This window comes from Falco peregrinus, chromosome 12 (assembly GCF_023634155.1).
Source record: "Falco peregrinus isolate bFalPer1 chromosome 12, bFalPer1.pri, whole genome shotgun sequence".
NCBI lineage: Eukaryota > Metazoa > Chordata > Aves > Falconiformes > Falconidae > Falco > Falco peregrinus.
The window spans coordinates 23,636,029-23,650,743 of record NC_073732.1 but is presented as its reverse complement, the minus strand read 5'-3'; the positions used below and the strand labels follow the sequence as shown (position 1 = coordinate 23,650,743).

At 42.5% G+C, this 14,715-nt stretch overlaps 1 protein-coding gene across 2 annotated transcripts in view; it reads left to right on the top strand.

Moving 5' to 3' along the window:
* Positions 1–14,715, top strand: part of FNDC3B (fibronectin type III domain containing 3B) — a 209,616-nt gene that overhangs the window by 18,177 nt on the left and 176,724 nt on the right. The window contains exon 1 of one of the 2 annotated variants that reach the window (XM_005242826.4): positions 2,016–2,219. The exons of the other annotated variant lie outside the window; for it this stretch is intronic. The gene's annotated coding sequence lies outside the window, so the exon portion shown is untranslated. Of the gene's footprint in view, positions 1–2,015; positions 2,220–14,715 lie in introns of those variants that run through there. 2 annotated transcript variants of the gene reach the window in all.

The following is a 14,715-nucleotide window of genomic DNA, read 5'->3' as shown; positions in this document are numbered from 1 at the left end:
TTGGTTTTTCCACCCAAGAATGTAGCCCTTGGGTCGTGTTTCCCTGTGTGTGTGTAGAGAGATAGAGTTCTGCTCTTAAAGCAGTGGGCTTAACTTAATTGAGGTCAGCTGCGTTTATATAGGTTCACCTACACCATGGCTACATTTGCGCTCACTGTTGTTCTTTGCTTGCATCATTGGAGACTTGGTTTCAGCAGTAGGCTTTGTCTGGCCCAGGGGTGGGTGAATGATTTCAATGTAGGCGTGAGGGAGAGTTGGGATGCTGGACAGGGAAAGGTCTGTGTAATGCAGAAAGAATTCCAAGCATCTTTTTGGTTAATTCTGTTTTTTAGAGGACTGCTAATGTGGCTTGATGGGAACTTGCATGCTGAGTGCAGCTTAAAGTTTCTTGATTATTTCTGAAAATGTTTTTGTAAAGTCTTCCTGAAAATCTTTTTAAATTGCCAATAATTGTACGTAAGACGAAACAACTCAAAGCCCAATCTTTTTACCTTTATTATTTTTGCAAAACTACTGATAATAGCCTGGCAAATACTACAACGCTGCATCTACTTTACTTCTAATGAAGAAGAGCCCTGATCCCATCTGATTCAATTAAATGTGTGCTTTCCTGCTCAAGGACTGAATTTTACTGTGCCTGGTATAGTGTACTGAAAATGCCTTATTTTTCCTACCAATTGTTTTGATTTTAAAAGGAAAAACTTATTTCCACAATATTTGCAAATGCTACAATATTCCTCTGCGAAATGTGCTGCTGCTGTTTCCAGAACACACAGAAGGGTTTTGGATGCTAGGATTTTGTTACTGAAGTAGCGATGGTGACTTTTATAATTAAAAAGCAAACAAACAAAACCAGCATGTCAGAAATGGAGATCGGAAATGTCCGTTACACTAGACACTTGGGTTCTGTAAAACTGGATTTGGAAAAACATTGAGGGCACTTTATATCCTCTGAAACGCTGCATTACCTCTTCCCTTTCCCGCACCTTCCTACAGACACTTATTTTCTGTAGCAATTACTCAGGTTAGAATAAAACTAATAAAACTGGCAAGCATATAGGGAGCCTTTTCTCTGATGCACATCTGCATAGCTTCATTGTTTTCAAGATATTTGTCCCCAAACCTGTTAATTTTCTAAGCTGTTAAAATTATGTTGTCAGTGATCTGATAATCTTCAATGGCTTGCATTTAGATTGCACATTCCTGACCGATAATGTGAACCGATAGCATTAGAGAACTGGTTGAGGGTCAAAGAAGTGCAATAACGGGGATGAAGTTTTTTGAAGAAGTTTTTCCCAGATTAATTAATACCTGTCAACATCTATTTCTCAGTAAGCTTAATGGTTTTGGAGGTAGAGATGCTGCTTTGAGAATAAAAGTTGAGGATGCAGCAGAGTGTACAGTTCATATGAATAGTGGAGAAAAACTCAAATACTTTTTGTCATGTCTTTAAATGATTTTTGTTGCGTAAGACTGTCTCGCAGGAAGCTTTGAATCTTGTGGATTTGGTTCAGGTTTGTCAGTTAACTTCAGTGGACTGAAAAGGTCTTATAGAACCTCACTGGAAAGATTTTGACCATTGTCTTAGTTTCTTAACTCTTTTTCTCTTTGGTATGACTCAGCAGTGGTGTTTAGCTAGATTGCTTAGATTAATTTAGGAAGTGGCTTTTTTTTTTAATAGGTCTGTATTTTGTTGTACGCTTGAACTGATGGCGTATAATTAGGCACTTCATTTTGCTTCCATTTGACGTCTTTTAACTAGTTATTTGGGTTGCTTTATTTTGCATTACTTTATTTTCGGTTGATAAAGTACACTTCTCTAAGGGTACAAAATTAAGAACATACTAATTGCACAACAATTTTGGCCTGTGTAGATTGCCTCGGTGTCACCTAAGGACAAAGACTTCACTGCTTACGTTGCTGGCTCTCCTCCCTGCATGCCCTGTGGGCAGATGTGTCGGAGCAGACGCTCTTCAAATTCTCTTCCTCGCTCCTGCAGTCTAGTCAAAGCTTGCTGGCAATGTCTGACATAAAGTACTTACCCTTGGAAATGGCTTGATCTCAGCTTTTAAATGTTCAGACCCACTAGTTCAGTGAGTTTGAGGGCTTGGTGGTGGGACAGCAGGCTGATCTCAAAGGAGTGGAGACATGAAGGTATCGCATATCCGATGTGAATTACACCTGGAAACCAGCAAGCTTCATCTGGGAGCTGTCATGAGGTGAGTGGGCAGTTGTGATGCTCCTTCGCTGATTTGAGTAAATTGTGATTGCACGTGTTGAATATCAGAGAAATAATGCTGTGGCTATAAAACGTTTGATGCTAGAAGCACCTTTCCCCCAGGCATTGAGCGCTCTCGAATAAACATGACTTTAGTATGAAGTGCTTGCTCTGATTAGTGAGCAGATCAAGCTGTAGTTTGGATTTTGAGTTGAGCATCAGTTGTTCGTGTAGGGCACAGAGTAGGATCTAACCTGTGCCAGCTAGCAAGGTGAAGCCAACAGAAATTGGGAAAACCCACTACAATTTCCCTTTTGTTGCTGCAGTGCTGGCTGAAGCCTGAGTGTGTCCCAGCATCTGGTGTTTGACAAGATGCATACTTCTTTCTGCAGAGCTGTTTTTAAAAGTGAGTGCTTACTGTTATGAAAACTGGGTCTGTGGCCGTAGTTGAGTAAATATCTTTAGGGGTGCTCTGCCACAAGAGGAGGCGCAGGAGGCTTCTCTTGTGAAAGTGGCGATTTCTCCCTTTGATCCTGTGTGGCTTTTTAAAACTGTGGCTGTGTGTTTATATTTGAACTGTATGAATAAAATCCCCTCTGATATACTTACCTTTGAGCTTGTGTTAAGGGTGGTGTCAAGGAACCTAGCAGGCAATGGCCCTGCACGTCGTGGTGGTCAGTGGGCGTCGAGCGTTGCACTGGATGCGCCAGGGTTGGGAGAGTGTGTTAATGTATACGGGCTGTCAGGACGCAAGAGTCGGTGCATGGGGACCTTACCTTCTAACGGGTATTCTGTAGCCACAAGACTGTCAGCTGTTGCAAGTATAATTGACTGAAATAAGAATATCCTTTGGCTTAAGGCTGTATTAAAACACCCTGAAAAGCCTGATGGCTTATGGGGTGCTAAAAATGGTAGCGGGTGTTAATTTTAAGTCTTCCACAAATCAAGCATTAGCCTCTAGTTGTCTCCAGTCAAACCGCAGTGATATTATAAAGAAGAGAGATATTTAAATAGAGACTAACAAAGATGTAAAGTGGAAGAACTGTTTATTACTGGGGCCAGATTTGGATGTCTGTTTATTAGCAGCATAATAAATGACACTTAAAAACCTTTAGAGAAATCTAATCTAAAAAGATCTGTGTGTTATGGCTGCAATTTTGTGCTGTCAGAGTTTTTGTTTTTCTTCTTGAAATGCTTGCTTTCTGTCATTGAACAGCCACCTTTACTCCCGAGATGGCAGCCTTGGCTTTACCTCAGCTGCTCCTCTGCATTTAGCTTGAGATGTTGGTGTCCTTGTAGGAGGAAACAGCAGGCTACTGATGTGTCCGAGTGCCTTAAGGGGATTGAACCCTGATTTTCATACAAGTCATTTAAAGAAATTTAACAAGTTTACTTGTTAAGCTACTGACTGCTGAGAAAATGTTAGACGTGAATTGTCGACTTAGATACAGTTTGATGGGGCTTGAAGCTGGTCAAGCAGGGAAGAGTTGCATAGCAGGTTATGGTGTGGCTGTCCCCCGGTATCTACATCATGTAATTTTGGTGACTTGGTTAAAAGCTTAGAATGTCTGTACAGTCACTGTTACCCCCAAAAGCCTAATGATGAATGTTTGTTCGGCTCCTAGTTGGTTGCACGGGGAGCCCAACTTCGAGGTGAGACAGGCACCGGGGGCTCCAGCACCACCCCCCTGCCAGATGCTTGAACATGTCAAACTTTCCCTTACAACTACACGTCTGTTACCATAACTTTTGATCCATTCTGGTGAACGGACTGGCTCCTGGCATGGGCTGGAGCTGTGCTGCTCATCCTCGCTCCCCTCCTGCCCGTGCTGCTGCCAGCTGCCTGCCGCCGGGATCTGGCTCTGGAGACCGGACAGGATGTTTGCTTTTGTGGAGTGCGGTCGTTGAGGAAATTAAACGAAGGGATCTCTTGAAAAGCTGAGGCACCTACATCAGATTAGGCCACCAAGATGAGGGTTGTGGGCATAATGTAAATAAAGCAGGTTATCAGGAGAGGTTGAGGAGGATGTGCTCTTGGTAGCCGGCGTTGCTTGGAAAGCTGCCTTGCATCTCGTCTCTTTGGACTGCAGTGTGGTGGCTGGAGTTGAGCATGGAGAAAAGGGAAAACTTAAGGAAATCTGAAGGAGCTGGTTATCCAAAGGTGTGAGGCTGCAGCCGCTGGGGGGGATGCGTGGGGGGCCCTTCCCGGCCACCCGAAGGCATTACGTGCCCACTCACACGCCAACAGCTGGCCTGCGCAGTGACAGTGAGGAGGAATGCACAATATTTTGAGTATCATAAAACTGGATATCCTTTGTGCAGGGTATTTCCTGTCCACAAGATTTTATTTTTCAACAGTACTATTGGCAGAAAATCCACAAAATGGAAGTGGGGGATGGAAACTTGTGCATTGCAGGAGATGAGAAGTTGCTAGTTGTTACGCCTTAAGTGAAGAAATAGGAAGGCTTTGGAGGAGAACAGAAAAAAATACACCCCGCTTATGTAGTGGTAAATCACCAGTGTGTCTAGTTTCGCAATGGATATTTAGTGGCTGGTAATTGTCACTGTCAACAATGTACAGCAATTAACCATTAGATTCTTTTTAAAAAGAGACTTTTGAACATCATGATTAAAAAATCCTTGACTTGCAAGGAGGGCTGAGCCTGGGGAGAGGGACAGCTGGAGCAAAGCGCTTCAGACTGGTTCCACGTTTTGCCTTTGCGTTCGTAATGAATTAAAGCCTAAATCATAAAGCAGGATTTAATTGGCGATTTGTGATCTGGTTAACCCTGTAGTAAAAGTAAAGTGTACTTTAGCGCTGCTGCTGCCTGCTCCCCCATTGACTGCAGGGTTCGTTTGCAGTGCAGCGGGGTCAGCAGCCGCTGGAGCGGCAGAGAAGTGCTTGTAGCTTCCTGCTATGAAAATACCTTTGTGAGACTGTTTGTATACGCTTCCTTCTGTAAACTTCAGATAGAATTCACTTGATCTCATGAATGCGGCTGCGTGTTCTGGGATGGCTGTTTCTAACAAAGACCTACAGCTATTAAGTACAATGAGAATTTATTGTTTACCATAGTTTTTTTTCCCTTTGGTGTGTGTGTTTCTAACGACGAGTATAGTCATAAAGGATTAATTTGCCTGTAGACATATCTCAGTTAGCAACATGCATTTAGCCATTTAGTCACATTTACAGAAAGAAGGCGGAGTAACGAAGAGGTGAGGCATTAACGAAGTACCCCTGTTCCTATCTTCCCTGTGCTAATAAAAAAAAAAGACTGTGGTAGGTGTGTGGCGTTCTTAGGGTTTATAGCTGGATTTTGGTTTTGCAAGTAGGAGGATTGTTGTGTGTGTTCTTCCCAATGCATTTTCCCTGCATCCCTGGCACCCAAGAGAAGGCTTTCTGAAACAACACTGAACTCCGCACACTGAGTTTGCACTTTCCGAGGCTGGAGTAACATGTTACAACAGAAATCCTAGTTGATGAGAACATTTTAGTCGTGGTGCAAAAATGATCTGGAATCTTTGGTATGTGCCAGTGGCAGGAGCTGTGCTTCCCGCTACACCGCTCTCTTGAAGCGAGTGTGTGTAAGGCTTTGGGGTACAGGCATGCTGTGCTTTTCGGCTGAAGGGCACGCTGTCAGCCTACAGCTTTTTGTGGCAGGATAAATCCAGGAAAATGAGAGGGAGAAGCTGAGATGTTTGTCTTTAACGCTTTGCTTTATAGTCTTTAGTAATTCTTTTAATTTGTTTGTTTCTTTCTAAACATGGTTTAAGCATTCTAAGGTTCTTAAGGAAAATGAAGGTAATTATACCCGTTACGTAGACAAACACATATATATGTGTGTATACCTACTTATCTCATGACTTATGCGATGATTTCAAGCCTCTGTGATTAGATATGGGGAGAGTAAGACCCTGAATGTAGACTACAGGAGATAAAGCTGCCAAGGGAAGCTGTAAAAGTAGTTATCAGTTTTATTGTACTGATGAACAGTGGCCTGACACTATTGTACTAGACAGAACCCACCTCGTTTTGTATTTGGGGCCACTGGCATGCCTTTAAATGCTAAAGTTTGGATCCAGCAGCGAATGTTATGCTCCTGTTCTTTATATCTTCTTGCCACTGATTAGTTTTTTCGGATAATGTTTACAAAAAACATTGTGACCTCTACCTTGTGTTTGACAATGTTACACGACGTTTAACATAAAATCTAATATAATATCCTTTTGTCTGTCATATCTATTTCTATTTGGGATGGGGAGCTCACTTTCTTTAGTTTTACATTACTGGTTTCCCAGTGATTAAGTAACTTGATGATAAATGTTGGTCCTTGTTACACTATTAGTTGTAGTGCAGTTTAACGTTATATGCAAGCTGTCAGACCGAAGTCATGTTTTCCCCATAGCGTTCCTTCCTAGAGGGAGGGAAGGATGACTTCTGAGAGTGGGTTTCCAGTCTGTTAGCTGGTCTAAAAATTCTGTCAGTTTACCAGCCAAATAGCTCTGCTGTTAGGTACCACCATGTTTCTTCATTTTTTGATTAGTTTTCTGTTAATTTTTGGAAATTCTTAACCCTCCTACAACCCAATGATGCTTCAGCATTCATGTTGTAAGCAGAATGCAGTCGGTGATTGTACTAACTGCTTTTTCTTTATTATTAGCGTAAGTACTTTCTCCATACGTAACAGGTAGGAGGCTCAACCCACTCATGCTTGTCACAAGAAGGAAATTACTAGTAACAAAGTGATTTTCCTTAATAGATTCAAGAAGTGTTCAAAACAAGCCTTCAAAACTGATGTGTCTCAGCATGTTCTTAATAATAAACATATCATAGTCTGCTCAATTTAGGTGATTATCTCATTCGTTATTTCTGACCCAAGTATTCTTCGGGGATTTTGGCACCACTAATGTATATGGATGAGAAGGAGGAAAATCAGAGCATCCACTGTCTCTTCAGCTACAGATTTAAAGACAGAGGTTGTAGCAGGTTGAGCATCTGATTGAAACGATAATAAATCTTGTTCTGCTCTTCCTTGAACAAAGAAGAGGCTGAGGGTGAGGTGACTTGTAATGGTGCTGAATTTCATAGTACTAATTTCCAAGTACTTAAAACTGTAATGGGCAGTGATTACTTCTTGGTGTAGAGCTGCAGCACTCACATACGTTGTGCTCTAAGCAGTTGCTTTATGAAGTGTAAGGTATCTCTGGCACCTATGGGATGATGGGGAGGTACGCCCAGCAATCTGTGACTTAGATTATTCATAACAGGGCTTTATGAAGCAATGCCTAGGAACACAGAACAAGATTAGAGAAAAATCTTGCAGTTGAAGTTTCATCTGGGGCAAAGGAAAAAATTAGTCAGAACTCATTAAGGATGGGGGAATTGCCTTAGTGAGCATCAGGAGGATGAAATGCTCAAGAGTTATTTTGGTACTGGAGGGGTTCCCTGCAGCCCACTCCATTGCTTACGTACTCCTCAGCAGGCTAAAACAACTCTGAACACGCAGACTGTCTTTCCGTACCATCCTGGAGCTCTAATTAGGGACTAGAGAGAGAAGTGGGAGGAAGAATATGCTCATGTGAGAGAGAGTGGGAGTGCTTTTTTCCTACACAGGTCCATTACTATAAAAATTGGTGCATGGAGGTGTGTCATCTTCCTCCCTGGCCCCAAGAGCAGTATGCTATGGTGTAGGTAGAGAGTCATTTCAGTTAATTTTAATGATTATTTTTTTTAAACCAGATATTAGCATGTCAAATGATGGAAGAATATGTACCCTTCCCCTAGAAATTAGGGAACAAATGAAACCCACTTGAATCTCTGAGACCTGTGAAGCTTTTTGCTGGAAGAAGTACTGGGGTTAATGGGTAGGCTTTTGTCACTGATTAACCGTGTACTGTATGGTTAAGGTGGGTATCTGTATGGGCTCCTTTCTGCTGTGCGCTGCCAAAATGAGACTGAACTGGGTCAGAATGTAAATATTAAAGAATCCAGATCGTGCAGTACTTTCGGTGATAGCACCTGGGTGTGCCAGCTTATCCACACAACGTACGCGTGCCTCGATAGCGTTCCCCTGGGTGTTAAAGCAGTGGAATAAAATGTAGCTGGGTGGTGGGTCAGTTAGGTCGTTCAGGTGGGACTTCACTGGGGAAGGCTTGTTCCGTGCTGCTGCCTTCAGAGTATCAGCAAACCGCAGAGTTTGCTGATACTCTGAAGTTTCTGCCTCCGCTGTCACAGATAAGCTACTGTTGACCACCATTTTAATTTTTAAAACTTATTATATATATATACTGTACGTATGTATTTGATGTGGAACTCATTCTGGAAGGACATAAACTTACTGTAATATTTTTTGCTCCATGGGGATTTCTGTGAATCTCTCTTGCAATAAGCAAAGTGAGGTGCATGTCCAGGAAAAGCTGAGCGCTGAAGTCCATCAGGACATGTGGTGGTGAAGTGCTTTATATTTATGCAAGATAATGTAGAAAACATTCTCAAAGAATTAGCCTTTCATGTAGGTTCAGTCTTTTTCCTCACATAGGTACATCCAACTTGAGTTTTGAGGTGGATTTTCCTATGTTTGAAGGACTTGCACTTCTTTTTCTGATCTGTTTATTGAAATTCAGTGGATGAAATGTGTATTATTTGTACCTTCTCCGCAAAGATCCAAAACTGCTTACCTTTTTTTTTCAAGGTCATTTTCCCCACCCCCAGGTGCTAACCAAGTCACAGTCCATTTCTTGAAATTCAGGTTTGCACCTTTTAGGGTGCAAAGCTACTTTTTTCTCTGCTTCGTTACGGATATTTTTACATACTAGCAACAGTTTTATTTTTACGTACTTGTTGCTAGTCTGCTCTGAGCCTTGTGTAATGGATCTACCCCATGTTTGTAAGTCACAAGCAGGTTCTTGATGCCAGCCTAGGAAACAAATGAAGTTTACCTTCTGAAAGCTGGTGGAGCAAAGAAAGAGAAGAAGTGTTTTGACGTCAGTACCACAGACCCTGTCCCAGCAGGACGACTCCAGGGTTGGACGTGGAAAGAGGGGCAATCCTTGCTGCATGGCTCTGTTGCCTTCCATGTGCCTTTGCTCAGCCCAGGCGAGGCTGTTTGTCACAGCCGTATGTGTCGGCAGAGGTGGTGTGAAATGCTCCCGGGACAAACACAGACTAAATAACTTTTGGTAGCGGTTCGGGCTGGAAGGGCTCTCAGCGTGGGGCTTGACAGCAGCCTGCTTTCAGCAACAGGCAGGCCAGGAAGTTTATGGTTCCCTGCTGTTCTGCTGGAGTAGTGTCTTGCATCTGTGGGGCTGGGGATGCCGTTACGGAACCAGGGAGAGGGAGGCATGTACTCGGGTATCTCGCTTACAGAGCAGAAGTAAAAGTGCATTTATCTTATGAAGTCAGGAACTGTTTTTTCTCAATCAAAGACCCACTGATCTTCGGAGAGACCAGTCTTCTCCTGGCATACCTCTACAGAGTGCAACTTCAACCTCTCTGGGGATTTCTTAAATGCGTTTGAACAGACTGTAGACTCTGGCACCTCTGAAGTTTGGTGTGCAGCTATGGAAATGAATTTCTCCAGGTGTAACAATGGAAAATGAAACTGCGGTTACATGTGGCACGAAGCTTGGAAGTTGGTTTGCTTTCTGCTGCCTATCGGTTTAAGGTTTTTTTGCTTGGCTAGAATTGAGTAATTTAAAGGATGTGGAAAGCTAACTTTCATTTCAAGACTTTAATTGTCTTCCTTGGAGCTGTGTGTCATTGTATCAGTAGAGAAGCGTAAAGAAGCATGACTGTCCCCTTTTTGATTAAATAAAAAGTTTGCGTTAAATATTGCAGTTTGTGGAGAAATTTACCTTCCTTGACCTAGCTCAGGTTCCTGGTTCTTATTATTGTCTTGTACATGTGCCTCTTGACTACGCCAAAAGAACTCTCTGTTGCATTCTTTGAGGCCCCCTTTGTTATTTTCTATCTTTAAAATTTTACTTTCTGCAGAGTCGTGTGGCCAGCTGGTGCAGGAGGGCTCGCCTGCAGGGCTGTTGCCCCGTTGCTCTGCAGGCAGGGGTGTCCAGCTGTGCCTCAGCGAGCACCCAAGCTGCCTTCTGTCAAGGCTGGTTTTGATGGGAGCCTGCAGGTTAACGCTGTTTATCCTAGATGGAGTCTGTGTAGGCTTGGATGGTCACGGCTATGTCCTTTTGAAATTCTTAGGAAACAAGGAGCTCTGGGTATCCATCTGCAGACCTAGCGTAAAAACACATTGTTTTCTTGCTTCACTGCCTCTTCTCTCTTTATTTTTTTTTTTTCTCAGTTCTCCTACCTTTTGGCCTAAGCTCACAGTAACAGCAAGCTGTTATAATGTTTTATCCTGTTTTGGAGCTAAAAGCAGTAGGGTAGGATATTTCGGATGATAGTTTGTAATTAAAAAAAACTCCAAAGAACCAGAAACGGTAGGTTGCTTTTAGATCCACTCTTTCAGGGATTGTTCCCAAAGGAGCCTGGCTGGCAATGTGCTGTGAACTGGAAGGTGCCCGCTGCTTGCTCTGGGCTTTGGGAGAATTTTCATTGGTCTTGAGAAATTTCTCATTATGTGAAAAATAATTAGTTTAAGGTGCGTTAATAACCTTTCAGTACCGCTGTTGCTTCTTCTTGTTCCGCTCACAGTGAAAGCGGTAGTATCAAAGTCAATAGGTGAAATATTAGGAATTCTAATTAACAAAGCCTTATAACTTAGTAATGAGTAACTCCTGTAACTAGGAGTTATAGGAATGGGGCTGTCACCTTCTGACTGCCCTCAGTGCGGTCAGAGAGTGTCACCTGCCTGGCACCATGCCATGGTTCTGGCTGCCTTTCAACCAGCACTGCTGAGTTTGGTGTAATTTTTCTAAGTGATGTTCGTTTCCCAGTTCATGATACAAGTTGCTCAGTACTTAACTGTGCTGTTGTTATCAAAGAACAATGTGTTTTTATTGAGGGTAACTTTCAGCCTTTCATTGCCTGAATGGATTGGCAGAGATTGGGAATTAACTTGGTTGGAAGGGTGAGGATTCAGAATTAAGATTGATACAGATGATCCGAGTGCTGGTAACCCCACTGGGCTGTCTCCTTCTGTATCAACAGAACTTCATTTCCCTTCCAGTCTGCATTGCAAACTGTGCCCCACTTCAGACAGGTAACAAAACCCAAAGGTTTTCCTTTTTTAACCATTTAATAAATAACTTGAGCTTTATAGCTGCATCATTTGGCATATTCAGCATGGTGAAGATTCAGCATTTTCTGTCTAGACAGAGACCCTGTCTTCAGTTCTTAAAGAAAACACCACCACCACCCCCCCCCCCCCCCCCTAGTACGCTGCATTTAAAGATTCAGTGCTTTTGATCCTTGATGCTTTATTATCATCAGAGATAAAAATCAGATACCTGGAGTAGGAAAGGCTTCTTTCCTGTAAGGTGCTGGATACCAGAATTACTCAGTCAAAAATGGGTCAATGAATTGATGAATTTGTGTGTAGTTTCTTTTTTCGTTTGTGGGGTTTGGGCTGGTTTTCTTAATATGAATTCCTGTCTATCTCTAATTAAGAGAAATCTTCTTAGTTAAAATACTGTCTTAATTTCTATGAAGCAGTTTGGGAAAGTAAAAAAACTCTTGCAAATTTTACTTTATTCTGGAAAGTGAGTGATGATGAAACAAAACTAACGTGTTTTTTTTTTTCTCCCGATGGTGAAAAGTTCTAGAGTGATGAGGGTTCGGTGGTGGGTTTGGGGTTGGTTTTTTTGTTAAACGTACAGTCTAGGCGCTTAGATCCTGTGAACATGATGATGATAATGGGTTCAACTTTCCTTCTACATGGGAAACTTCTCCTGCAGCCATGCAGAGCTGCTCCCTTGCAGCGGCCGCTCCGTGAGAACATGTGTTCTTGAATCCTGGGGCTGAATGGGAGATCTCTCCCAAGCAGTTTCCCACAATAACACAATGAGCCACTTTGTCAGTGCAGCGTCAGCCCGGAGTCAGGTTAGCGGTGAATGGCAACAACAAAAAAGTTTGTCTTGCACAAAGGTGTGCTGAAACCTTGTCGTAAATGGAATTTGGTATGCGTGCTTTTCAAGCGCTGCAGATTGATATGATAGATATCCTTTTTTTTTCTTTGTATTTAATCAGTGGTAAAAAAACCCAAAACCCACCCCATTGATTTCAGTAGATTCTCCACTGCACAGGAACTCTAGAAGGGATAACTGAGGTCTTTGTGATATTACTGCAGAGAGACTATTATTTGAGAGAGCAGAGTTGAAGGGGAGGGTATTTGTTGCCAGATGCTATGCTTATCAACCTCTGACCATGATTAATACTTTGGCTATTAAATGGTAGAAGAAAGCAAACGGGTGAAACAACGCCTTATCCAACTTGCACCTTTGTGCAAGAATTTCTCTTCATGTAGAGGTTTTTCCTGTGTGCCTGGGCATGTGCATGGAGTCACAGCCCGGGTCTGGGGGAGCTCAGTACTTGCTAATAAAACTATTAAGAGTGCATAAAGATGTACTCTAGTGCAAATGTCTGCAGGATCGGGGCCCAAATTGTAGCCAGATGTAGGTCTGGATTGAAGGGGTTAGTTCCTCCTCAAGCAAATAGTTGGAATAATTTGGTATTTGCTTGAAACAGTGTTTAAGTTTACTGAGTATCTTTTGCGACGTTGGGACTTTTTGTTTGCAAATTGCTGTTCTCAGAGGCCACACAGAGTATAGAGAACCTGAAAAGGATTATCATTTTATTAAGAGACATGCAGTGTTGTCTGTTGCATGAAATGGTGCTTTGCCGTTAGGGGACCGGTTTGTGCTGTGGGATGTAGAGCTGTCAGGGCGCCGGCATCCTCCCTCCTTGCGGGGCATGTGGGGGGCCCGCAGCTGGAAGAGCTCTTTCTTCTGCTGACCAGTGCAGAGGAGGGTGTCGGTGAAACAAAGGTCCTGCTTCGTGCCTGTCCCTGTTTGATGTGGCTTGTGGTCTTCTAGAAAAGCACGGAGATGCTGAGTGCGTTTGGTGGTGTATTATACAGCTGTTGATTGATCAGCGCCCAGAACTCTTAATCAAATGTCTCCGCAAGGGTGGACGAGCGGAAACAAATTAGTTAGAAAAGTTGATTACTGCTTGTGTTTTTGCAATTGCATAAAACAACTTCCCTTGAAAAAAATATTGAAAGTAGTTGCCATTGAAAGCAACCTGTCAGAACAAATTTTATAATTGGACATTTTCTAAATGTAAAAAATTCAAATTAAAAATGTAAAAAACAGTGTAAACAGTCATGGGGAAAAAAGAATTTGCCATCATTGTGCAAGAAGAGTTTACCTCAGCCTGTTGCTGCTGTGAGAATTGTGTGCCTGCAAACTTCTTGATTTTTGCAACTATGTCCCTTGTGAGTCGTCTTTATCCGTTGTGATTAATGTGGAGAAAAGTGAGGAAAGGAGGGTGTGAGGATGGGAAAGATGGAAAGGAATAGAAATAGCAAAAATGAGTAACATAATTTTTAGATTGAAGAAGCAGCCCAGAAAAAGCCAAATGGTGAGTGTGAGTTGTATGCAGGTTTTCTCTGTGTAGCTTGCTTTTATGCCAGCGGTGCAGGCTGTAACGGTGGTGGGTTTGCATGTTTTAGAATTGATTTTGAGCAGCAGATGAACTTGCTGCTGTAATAGCGTTTGCAGAAGTGAGAATGCTGTGGAGCCATTGGATTAGCTCGTCTGCCTGTGGCTTTGTGCTCAGCCGTAGCTAATACAAGCCTAATAAAATTTTTGGAGATCTGTTTCACTTCTGGTGTGTTTTATTCCCTTAAATCTAGTGTCATTACGTTTTCACTCGAATATGACTGCCTTTGGGGCACGTGCGCACCGCAGGCGTGCGCGGCGGTGGGAGGAGGGTGGGCTGGCTTTTCCTACACAAGTTTTCACAAGATTCCCCTCCGGAAAACCAGGGAGGGGGGGGCGGGGGGGAAAAAAAAAAAAAAAAAGCCCTAATGGCGTGAAGTTTATCTTGGATAAAAGACTCCTTTGTGCATCAGCTTGATTTATTCTGGTATTTCATCAGAGCTATTATATGCTGATTAGTTTGATTAGTTGTGCTTGCCTTGTGAAATAAGACACCCCTGCATGATGCTGTTTGACCTGATCTTCCCATTCCTGGTCCTTGATTCTGGTACGTGTTAGAAGCTCTTTGGTTATTCAGTTTCATCCCAGGGTTGAGCTAGGGACCCCCCCCCCCCCTTTATTTTTTCTTCTTTTTTTATACATTGTCTCTTCCTAAATTACATTTCCTATGAAGGATATGCAGCTAGCTGCATTGCAAATTGTTGTTCTTTAAAATAATGAACTTTCAAGATATGAAAATGTGAGGTAAAATTGTAGGTCTAAATAAATGCAAACTACTGAAAATCATCGTACCGTTACCCTTCGGATAGCTGCCTTAATCTCACACTAGTGTGGGGAAAAATGCTGTTAACTTTCCTTGATCCCCTATAGAA